The sequence below is a fragment of the Lynx canadensis genome, chromosome A1 (genome assembly GCF_007474595.2).
Source record: "Lynx canadensis isolate LIC74 chromosome A1, mLynCan4.pri.v2, whole genome shotgun sequence".
In the NCBI taxonomy this organism is placed as follows: Eukaryota; Metazoa; Chordata; class Mammalia; order Carnivora; family Felidae; genus Lynx; species Lynx canadensis.
This window is the reverse complement of record NC_044303.2, coordinates 184,403,374-184,415,709: the sequence shown is the minus strand read 5'-3', so window position 1 is coordinate 184,415,709 and position 12,336 is coordinate 184,403,374. Positions and strand designations below refer to the sequence as shown.

Genomic DNA, 12,336 nt, shown 5'->3' with positions numbered 1-12,336 from the left:
TAGAGGCAGAGAAAGGCAAAACAGACAGCTTAACCTCTATGCCGGGCAAAACCTTATAAAATACTAACCTATAGTCTTTTCTTTGTGACACATTTTAATCTTCCATTACTGAAAATGTTCTTCTTGTCCTCTTTTTCTTAATTTTTGGGATTCTAACTTAGGAATAAAGCCCATATTTCTTAAAACATTCAACTTCATATTTTTAGAAGGTAAAACTCTTGCCAGGCAAGGGTATTGATATTTTAGGTGGAAAGCATCAGATTCCCAATTTCCCCATCTGCTGTCTCATGTTCTCTTACAATCTTATTTCACAAATAAAAATGTCTCTGAACTTGGAGCTGCTAGGTAGGGAGGATAATTTTAAACTTTCAGTTTATGAATAAATTCCACAGATAGAAAGAAACCTGGTATGCTAACTCATGTTAGTGTCAGTGTGTAAGGTTATTAACCAAAACATTTTTTTTCTTTATACATAGTTTTGTTTTGTTTTGTTTGATGTTTGATCTTATTTGTTACTCTTAGAAAAATCTCAATTTTGGCTGGACTCAGACTTAGAGGTAGAAAGTCTCAGAGAAGACAGCCTCTGTCTCTTGGCAATCTGTTCCTGGTATTTTTCTTTGGCTTCTGTCATTTTCTTGGCCAAAAGTTTAGCATGTCCTGCAGCCTCTTCTTTATTTTTCTTAGTACTCTGTTTCTTCAAAGCAATACGCCAACGTCTATGTTGGAGGACACATGGAATACAGGATGCTGAATCTTGGGTGCTTTGGTTCTAGGTTTCTTACCTTCTTTGTTTAGGGGCTTTCTCACAGCGTACAGGTGGACATCATCTTCCTTAGAGAGTTTAAAAAATTTGCAGATTCTGCTAGCTCTTTTGGGTCCCAGTCCATAAGGCACAGTAGTATCAGTGAGTCCAGGAATATCTTTCTCCCCTTTTTTTTCTACAATGACCAAGTTGAGAAAGCTAGGCAACCCCAACAGAGTTGTGCTTTTTTTCTCCAGTCCTCCTTGGTCTGTAGCAGGAATGCCCTTTACGCATCAGCAAATGGACATGGCCATAGGTGAAGACACCCCGCTTCATGGGGAAGCCTTGTTTGTCATTGCCACCACTGATTCAGACCATGCAACCCTTCCATTCTTCACCTAGAGCATCAGCAGCAACTTCTGTGGCCATTCGCTTCTCATAAAAGGTATGAGGTTTGCATTCATCAACCACTTCAATGAGTTTCTGGCAGCAAGTAGCTGGGAAAGAGGTGTTCAGCTTCATGTTGAAGCAGTTTACAGCCTCCAAGGCGCCACAAAAAAAAAGGTCTTTATACATAGTTAAATGACTGTTGATGGATTTGAATGCATCACTACAGTGATAAGCCACTCCAAAACATAAATATCTTATTTACACAAAACGTATCTTCATTCACCTTTTATGTCCATAGAGAAATGTGATCTGGGATGTCTGGGCCTCCATCACATTGTCTGTTTGAAACACAGAGTTAATTGGACATTGTGAGAAAGGAAAAGAGAGATTGGAGAATGGGCATTTTGTTGCCTCTGTCTGGAAGCGATACACATGATTTCAAATAAAATTTCATTAGCTAGAATTTGTCACGAGTCTTCCTAAATGGTGAAAAGCTATGAAATAAAATGTTTGCACAGAAGGAAAGGACAAGAGGACATTGGTGAAGACTAATAATTTCTACAAAATTACTTTTGTTATAAAAAGGCAGTTTTCCTAAATGATATAATGCCTTGTTATGAAGCTATAGTAATTAAGAAAGTATATTATTGCCATAGAGTTGAACCAAGAGACCAAAGAAATAGAATAAAGATCCCAAAAAGATTCCTGCCAAATTAGAACTTAGACATCTCACAAAGATGACACTCCCATTGGTAAAAAAGGAGACACCATTCAATGGAGGTAGGAAAATGATTATCTACAAGGAAAAAGATAAAATCCAATTCTTATTTCATATAATAATTTAGCTCACTATTTATCAAGGGTGTTAAATCTAAAAGAAAAATTCAAACTCAGTAAACAATATCGATAAGTATTGTTTAGAACTTGGATACCAGGGAGAAAGTTCTTTTTTTTTTTTTAACGTTTATTTATTTTTTGAGACAGAGAGAGGCAGAGCATGAACGGGGGAGGGTCAGAGAGAGAGGGAGACGTAGAATCTGAAACAGGCTCCAGGCTCTGAGCTTTCAGCACAGAGTCCAATGCGGGGCTCGAATTCACGGACCGCGAGATCATGACCTGAGCTGAAGTCAGATGCTCAACTGACTGAGCCACCCAGGCGCCCCAGGGAGAAAGTTCTTAAACAAAAGAAAAATGTAACTATGTTAAAGCCAACAGCTTTGGCTCATCGGGTACCCTAAAAAATAACAGCAAAAAATGTGAATTTTTTTCAATGTTTACAGCGACCAGTGTTTCCCATTGTAAATGAATATACTGTAATATTTACACAATGGATTATTTCCAGCAGATAAATTAAATAAGCCATATCAACAATAGGTGAACCTTAGCAATATCATATTAAATGAAAGACTCCCAAACAAGTAGATGTAGCATGATGTCCTTTATATAAGTTCAACAACTGAAGTGCAACAAAAATTGAAATATAAATATAATATAATTGAAATACAAAGAAGACAAACAATATGTATAAATGTGACAAGCTATAATAAGAGGAAAAGAAGAAAATGGCAAACATGATTTTGTACTACAGAGTGTGTGCACAGGTATGTAGTACATTATTAAAAGTAGCTAAGTGATTAATAATGAGAAGATGTGGATCAAGGATTATAGTTAATCTACTCTGTGAATTTAGGCACTTAGATAATTAATAGACACATTATTATTACACATTGTTTCAGGAAAGAATTTTCATAAACACAAAATAGGGGCCCTGATTTAACAAGTATTTCTGTTTAAAAATGGAAATTTTGGGGTGCCTGGGTGGCTCAGTCAGTTAAGCGTCTGACTTCATCTTGGGTCATGATCTCACAGCTCATGGGTTCAAGCCCCGCATTGGGCTCTGTGCTGACAGCTCAGAGCCTGGAGCCTGCTTCAGATTCTGTGCCTCTCTCTTTCTGCTCCTCCCCCACTCATCCTCTGTCTCTCTGTCCTTCAAAAATAAACATTAAAAAAATTTTAATGGGATTTTTAATTGACCATGAGCTCCACATGAGCTAGTTGAATACCGTAGCTGTGTTTTAAAAAGTTAAAGTGAATTCTGTGCACTGAAGATGTGTAGCATTCCTCTTGATAAGGTCCTTCCTGTCAAATCCCTCCACTGTAACCTCAAGTTAAATACTAGGAACAGTCGTGAGGGCATAAGAAACCATTGGTTGCCATACAGCATAGTGATTAAGGATACATGTTGGTCTTTTAAAATATGAATTTAGATCTTCATTTCAACCCCTTACTATTGGGTAAAATGACTTAAATTCTCCTAAACTCTGTTTCCTCCTTTGTAAAATAGGGATAGCAAATTGGAGATAATACCATTAGTACACTGCCTAGCATGTAATAATCTCACAAGAAATGAACTATTATTATCAATTTGATAGTTTCCTACCATTTTTCTGGAATTCAGATGATGAGGTTTACAGAAATTACTGTTACATACAAGATAATAAATGGGACAAAATAAATTTGCTTTGAGAATATTTCTAGGTTAGGGTAAGATACTCTGGGGTGGGGTAGGGAGGGGTCTAGGGATTGACATGATTTTTTTTTTTTTTGTCAAATATGTTAAAGTATTGTGATTTAAGGAAAAAGGTTAAAGCTTGAGAGAGCACAACTAGGACCAGTCAATGGAAATTACAGGAAAGCACAATTAAGGTTAGAATAAAATTTATTTTTCTAATTAACTAGCTGCCCAAATTTACAATAAATCGTTCCATAAGGTTGTATTTTATAACCAAAAATTTTATAACAAAAGGGGCATGGCTTTTTAATATAGATCCCAACCTTGGATAATAAGTCACCTATACATCCCTTTCCATCTCTAATGTTTAATGACAGAAAACAAAATAAAGGTATAAAAATGAACAGAGTACCACTTCCTCCAATAAGGTTGTAGATTCTTAGTGCTGTTTCTTAGGAAACTGTATTAGTTTCCTGTAATTTATGTAACAAAATACCACATACTTCATGGCTTAAAACAGCAAATATTTATTCTCTTAAAATTCTTGAGACCAGACACCAGAACTCGGTTTCACTACTCTGAAATCAAGGTTTGGACAGGGCTCCCTTCAGAAGCTCTACACGAGAATCTGTTTCTTTCCTCTTCTATCTTCTGGTAGCTGCCAACATTCCTTGCCTTGACCACATCACTCCAATCTCTGCCTCCTTGGTCATGTTGTCTTTTGCTTTTCTGTTGTCAAATCTCCCTCTGCATCTCTCACATAAACACAATATGACAGTATTTAAGGATAGTCTCCTATCTCAAAATCCTTGATCAATCTCATCCGTAAAGTCTTTTTTTTTTTCCATAAATGGTAACATTCACTGATTTCATGGATTACACAGTGCATATTTTAGGGGCAATAATTCACTCCAGCATCAGTACCTTCAACTTGAAATAGTGTATTTGATCATAAGTGTTTTCACTGATCAAGTCAACACTTTTAGAGAGCAAAATCTATTTCCATGTCATTATAAGATAACTTTCCTAGAGAGGTAGAGTATAGATTACTAGAGTCCAGAATTCTCATTAGTCTGGGGATGATAAAGTTTTTATGACATCCTTTTTTCATCATGATTTAAAGTATAAACCAAGGGTCAGCAAACCATGGTGCATGGGCTACGTGCAGCCACTGACTGTTTTTGTATGGTCCTCAAGTTAAGAATGATTTTTGCATTTTTAAATGCTCAGAAAATAAAATAAAAAGAATATTTCATGACACCCAGAAAGTCCATGGATTTCAAAATTCAGTGTCCATAAATAACTTTTCCTGAAACAGGCAAACTCACTCATTTATTTATTGTCTATGGCTGCTGTAGAGCAGAGTTGAGTACTTGAAACAAAGATCATATAACCCACAAAGCCTAAAATATTTACTGTTCAGTCCTTTATAGAAAAGAGGTCACTGACTCCTGCTATAAATGTTTTTCTTCGAGACTTCAAACTGCTCTCTATACCTAAAGGTAAACTTTTGGATTGAGTAAAACAAAACAAAACTTATCTTAAGTGATTGCCTCTTAAAATTGATGGGCGTGGGGCAAATGGGTTATGGGCATTAAGGAAGGCACTTGTTGGGATGAGCACTGGGTGTTATATGTAAGTGATGAATCACTTGATTCTACTCCTGAAGCCAAGACTACACTGTCTGTTAACTAATTTGAGAATAAATAAAAAATAATAAATAAAATAAAATTGAAAATCTTAATTTTCATTGAATATTATCTCCATAATACATTAACAAAATTTACTTAAGTGCTCTCTTAAATGCCAAAAATTTGTCCTCATTTTCTTTATTATTCATACCCTGAGGGCAATGAGGAAGAAATGGTGAGGGAAGATTAGGGATAAAGGAAATTGAGAAGACACTGTTTAATATAAAAAAATAATTAGTTTCACCTCAGAAACAAGACTTGAACAACATTAAACAAATAAACAAAAAATTAAGTAAGAGGTTTTTTTCTCTGTGCTTATATAACCAGTTAGTTGTTTTAACATATATGTTAAGGGAAATTTCTATCTGCATATGATCATACTGAACTGATAAATTAATAAACAGGATTTAATATTATGTTCTATTCAATGTGAGAATGAGTAGGAAATTTACAGTAGAGCAATTTATATGGAGGTTGTTCAAAAAATTAACCTTTATCAATACATTTGATGAAAACTTAATTTGTCCTTTAGAGAATCACAAATGAACAAAATGATAATATATGTTTAGGTTAGGGCTATACATGATAAAACTACTTTTCATTCTTTAGTGAATTGGCAGGCTTTTCATTAACAATTATAAAAATATTGCCAAACTAAGATCATCTTCAAATTAAATCCTCAAGCCAAGAACTATAAAGTTTGTAAACTTTTTAGTTTCTCTCTCATGATTTTTAATATATCTCAAATTGGCTGTTCAATGATTTACGATTTTTAATATATCTCAAATTGGCTGTTCAATCATACATATATATGTACATACATGCACACATACACTTATATACATATGAGGGTAGATAATGTATATAGTGAAGATGTGTGTATACGTGTGTACGTGTATATATATATATACCTTATATTAGTATGTATACTTATATTAAGATGCATACCTCATCTTTCTATCTGTAGATTGGTATAGGTCATCCATTTATATCATGGAAGATAAAGACAAACGAACCCAAATAATTGACCAAAACCCATAATTGATGAAAATTATGGTAGTTTCTAAATGCCTAGTAATCAAGTTTTGTTTCTAGTAAGGCAGTGTCATTTGGGTTTTCTGGGAAATATCACCCTATAGATACAGAAATGGTTTTACTCTTTTCATACTTTGCATCCAAATATCATTAATCTCCTAGAATTAATTAGATATCTGTAGAAATACTGAACTTACTATGTTTCTAAGTGTATCCTGTTTTAATTTGGCTTAGGATATACATTTTCAAGGATGAATTCGCTGCTATTTTTCCTCTTCTACTTGACAGTGAAATACTATATAGAAGTTGTTCTCCTAACCCTAGTTGTCAGTCACAAGCCTATTTTAATAGGTTTATTTATTAACTCTGTATCTCACTTTTTTCTATAAATCCATTTGAGAGAGATTTAAAAAATATGTTTGTTTTGGCAAGGAGGAAGTAAAAGAGGTGATAGAAAATAAAATTGAATTTATGCATTTATGTATTTTCTTCATATGGAAAGTATCAATATGCTTAGAGTTAAAGGAAATTGTTTTATTTTGAAAATAATTTTTTCAAGTCCCTTTCCAAGATGTGATGTCTTCAGTTATATTTTCTCAATAAATTGGATACAGTTATCAAAATTTCTACCACTCTTGGAGATAAAAAAAAGCCAAACTTTTTCCTTAAAAAAATTAAGTCATGTTTTGAATCATCAGCAATAGTGAAAGAATTCAATGTCATCTAGAAAGTCACTGGTTAGATCATTCAATAACAGTAGTCTTTCCTGTTTGCAAACACCAATTATAGTTTATCATGTTAACTTTTTAAGAGATTTAAGATTTAAGAGACTGAGTAGATGCTATTTCATGCTTCATTACACTGTATATATAATGTAAATGGTATGTTATTATCACATATGAAGATAATAATTTATATATTCTTTAGAAACAGCTCTTCAGTTATTATATATAACAAATAAATGTGTGTGTGTGTTTTCATGTGTGTGCATATACAATAATGCTACAAAACATAAATTCTGGCAGAGATCTGGGTCTGTGTCTCAGCTTCTTGTCATCCTTGGACAGATACATTTTCTGAGATTCAATTTTACCATTTGGAAAATACCAATCACATAAGATTTTCGTGGTAATTCAAAGCTATGTCAAAGATATGTCATACATTTAAGGCTGAAAATTTAGTGCCCATCCACTCCTTTTTGATTTTCTCCAAATTAAAATTATAGATTTCAATTACTATTTTTTTAAAAAGCTATAATTGCTATTAAATACAACCTTTAAATTTTGACTTTTAAATTCTGTCTTGACCAAATAACCAATTATCCCTCAAATCATTTTTTTTCCTTTTTCTTCTTTTTAAGCTGACTCATTAGAGCTAAACAATCCCAAACTAATTCTCACTTATGGTGTAAGAAACACAACATTAGAATGTAAAGATTGTAGGTATCTTACAGTCAAATCTATTATGTAAACTCAGTTCAAAACACTGATGATGATTTTTCATTGATCCTGTGCTTTTGATGGTCCATCAACAAACAAGTCTCCAAATCTGAGGCATGACATCCAATTTTAGACAGCGCTAATTATTTGATAGTTTTACTTAGGGAGAGCCAACATGCAGCTGCTCTTTGTGACTTTATTCAGCCCCTCATTCCATATAAATGCTAGATCACTTGTCCCCTAAGTCATTTCTTTTCTGGGCTGAACATAAGCCTTGTTGTCCCTTGAATGAAGACAATTTCCATCTTTGTCCTCACTGGAGTTCCTGTCACTATCACTGAGCCAGAAACTGTACTAAGTATTTATTCTCTCATTTAATGATCACACTAATCCTAATGAGGTGAATGCTAACATCACCCTCCTCACACACATTATTTTAGATAACAGATGCAGAAACAAACAAATGAACAAAATCGTTACCTGGCCCAAGTTACACAGCCAGTATGAGCTAAAATTTCACAATATCGTCTGTTGCCTGAACTTTTAAGCATTATAATAACATGGATGGGCTCAATTTTATAAACATTTTTTGTAGAATGTCATTAAATAAAAACTATATTCTAAATATGATTTCACCAAAGCAAAGGTCTTTGCTTGTTTTGTCCTGAACACCCTAATATAGATCAAGAAATAACAAACTGAGCAATATTAATCTGGAATACGATCATCTATAGTTTCTCCTAAAGCATATAAAATGCAAAGAGACTTTAAAACCCCCTTCAAATCTTTAACAGGACCTGTATTTCTGGAAGAAGTAGGTGACAGTAATGAATAGAGCCTTTTTTGAGAGGAAGAATACTTAAGGGAAAGAGGAAATGCTAATTTCTATTCTTTTTGGCATGTGGGGATAGGTCTCCCATAAGAAAATTCAAATAGTAAAGATGGTGGGAAAAATAAGGTTTTAAATAATCGATAACAGTTACTGTGCTATTTTTGGCCAACTGGAAATGACTACCTTGATAGGGGTATTGGGAAGGCCTTTGGAACTGAATCTGGTATTAGCAGGAAAGAATGCCATGATCAATAAGTCATGCCTACTATCACGGGCTCAGTAGTGAGAAGCAGCAGCATACATGTCCTATATTTGCTATTGCTAAATATTGTACAATCTAGTCTAGCCCCCGTTGCTTTTCTGTGAAATCCCCGGGACACTTACCACTTTTACTTTTATAATATTTACAGAGTCAATAAGACACAACATAAAGAACATGCCCCCACACTTGTACCCCAATGTTTATAGCAGCACTCTCAACAATAGCCAAATTATGGAAAGAGCCTAAATGTCCATCAACTGATGAATGGATAAAGAAATTGTGGTTTATATACACAATGGAATACTACGTGGCAATGAGAAAAAATGAAATATGGCCTTTGTAGCAACGTGGATGGAACTGGAGAGTGTGATGCTAAGTGAAATAAGCCATACAGAGAAAGACAGATACCATATGGTTTCACTCTTATGTGGATCCTGAGAAACTTAACAGAAACCCATGGGGGAGGGGAAGGAAAAAAAAAAAAAGACGTTAGAGTGGGAGAGAGCCAAAGCATAAGAGACTGTTAAAAACTGAGAACAAACTGAGGGTTGATGGGGGGTGGGAGGGAGGGGAGGGTGGGTGATGGGTATTGAGGAGGGCACCTTTTGGGATGAGCACTGGGTGTTGTATGGAAACCAATTTGACAATAAATTTCATATATTAAAAAAAAAAAAAGAACATGCCCCCATACCTAACATTCTTAATTACTACCCAATAATAAGCTCTAGTGGTTTGCAGTCTTTTTTGGGCTTTATCTTCATACGTCTCCCACCTCAGCTTTCCATTGCCCCTCATCTCCTTAGAAGTGTCCCCCTACTACACACACACACACACACACACACACACACACACACCAGCACACTCAGAAGCATCCGTTCTATGATGTACACTGAGCATAGCTTTTCATGAGAGATGAATTCTATTTATAAAGAGAGTATATTCACCTTATCTTAACTCAATCCTGATTCTCTTAGGACACTTTTTGCCATCTAGTTCTTCAGAGAAATCTTGCATTCCCCAGTGACCCACAGAGCTGAGGAGAGGGTGATAGCTTCAGCATTCTCAATCACTAGTGCCAGTCAAGACTTTCACAGGATATCCTTGCATGAATACTACCTGCTTTCAGTGCCATAACATTCAGCAATCTACTTCTCTACACAATTTCTCATCTATCAATTTTATAGTCATTCTTTCTTCTTCACTGAGTGTTCTGTTCCTTAGTTCTTCTTTTTTTTTGTATCACTCTAGTGTTCTCAGTGTTTTATTTTATTTATTTTTTTAATGAAATTTATTGACAAATTGGTTTCCATACAACACCCAGTGCTCATCCCAAAAGGTGCCCTCCTCAATACCCATCACCCACCCTCCCCTCCCTCCCACCCCCCATCAACCCTCAGTTTGTTCTCAGTTTTTAACAGTCTCTTATGCTTTGGCTCTCTCCCACTCTAACCTCTTTTTTTTTTTTCCTTCCCCTCCCCCATGGGTTCCTGTTAAGTGTTCTCAGTGTTTTAAATATGACTATGGAAAATCTACACAGTAGATTTGTAGGTCATGTGATATGACCTCTTTTCCTTATCAGTTTTCCTTCTCAATGTTTCATCTCAAACATAAAGAATTTTATTCTTACTCATTCTACTTCCAAAATCTGCAGGCTTTGAAATCCCACTCTCAGATGACAGCCTTTGGTGACAGCAAGTTGTTTGCTGTGCTACACCCACCACAATATTTCAACTTTATTAAGATCACAAATTTTTTGACTCCTTTTCTTCACACTTTTACTTGCTTTCTTAAACAGTTCAGCCTAAAATACATACGTTTTGGAAGCATCCTCGATTCCTGTGCCTCATTTGTTTTTCCAACTCATCATTCTGGAAAGAGAGAGGGAGACCTTAGATGAGTTCAGCTGTTCATCTTCAACTGTGTCTGGGTTGCTTATTGCTTTTAGAGCAAAACAAAACAAAATACTGTTTTGTGGTCTTATATTTATTTTCTCCAACTTCGTGTCCTTCTCAGGCTTACTGTTCCACTTCTGTGCTTTAACTCATCTACTTCTGCCTCTTCAGAGACCTCACACTGTTAACTTTCCCTCTTTTTCATACATCCTCAATCTCCTTCTTTATTGTCTTTTCCCCATATATAGGAAAATGTTCAAGTTTCCTTTATCTTTTAAAAACTATTCTCCCTCAGTTTTATATTCACACTCTAAACAACACCTCCTCTCCCTCTCCCCCCCCCTCTCTCTCTCTCTCTCTTTATATTCCTGAGGGAAATACTTCTGGAGGGAATTGTCAGTTATACTCATTGTTTCTCCTTTGTCAGATAGAGTTGCTTCGCTTCCTTCACAACTACAAACCTACATGTTTTCTATGGTATTTCAAAGTTTTTCTCGACAAGGGCCCTCTTGTTCCTAAATCTAGTAGACAGGATGTTATTCTTTTCTTATATGATATCTCAGAAGTGTTATAAATGGCTTGACCATTTTTTGCATTTTTTATGAAAGTATAATTTATATACAATAAATTTGTCCCTTTTAGTGTACATTTCAGAGAGTTTGACAAATGCATGCGATTGTATAACCAACATTAAATTCAATATACAGAATAGTTCCATTTTCTCCCAAATTTTCCCTATGTCCCTTGACCAATCTCTCCCCTTATTCAAGACTGATCAAAACCACTGATCTGTTTTCTGTCCCTGTAATTTTGCCTTTTCCAGCATGTCATATGAATGGAGTAATACAGTATGTTGCCTTTTAAATCCAGCTTCTTCTACTTATTATAATACATTTGATATGCAATTTACCATCATGTTATGGTGTATATAAGTAGCTTATGTCTTTTATTGCTAGGTAGTATCCTATCATATGGATATACCACATTTTAACCATTCACCAACATGAGGATATTTGTGTTGTTTCTAGGTTGGGGCAATAGTAAATCCTATATAAAATTTCAGGTACAGATATTTGTGTGAAGAGAAATTTTCATATATTTTGTGTAAATGTCTAGGAGTGGAATAGCTGGGACATATGCTAACTGTGTGTTTAACTTTATAAGAAACTGTCAAACCGTTTCCAACATGTTCATACTTTCTGTACCACCACCAGCATATTAGAAGAGTCCATTTGTTCCATATCCTAGCTATTATTTGGTATTATCAATTACTTTTCTCTTTTATTCTCAATCAGTCTAATAAGTATATAGTGATATTACATTGTGGTTTTAATTTGCATTTTCCTAAAAATAATGCAGTGGAACATATTTTCATGTGCTTACTTGCCATCTGAATATCTTATTAATGAAGCATCTGTTCAAATACTTTGCCCATTTTTAAAATTGGGTTGTTTTATTATTAGAGTTTGGAGAGTTCTTAATATACTCAGGATAAAAATCCCTTGTCAGATATAATGTTTGCAAATGTTTTCTTCAAATCC

The 12,336-nt window shown here is 34.7% G+C and overlaps 1 pseudogene; it reads right to left on the bottom strand.

Moving 5' to 3' along the window:
* Nucleotides 1-529: 529 nt before the first annotated feature.
* Nucleotides 530-1,264, bottom strand: LOC115521102 (annotated as a pseudogene).
* Nucleotides 1,265-12,336: the final 11,072 nt, after the last annotated feature.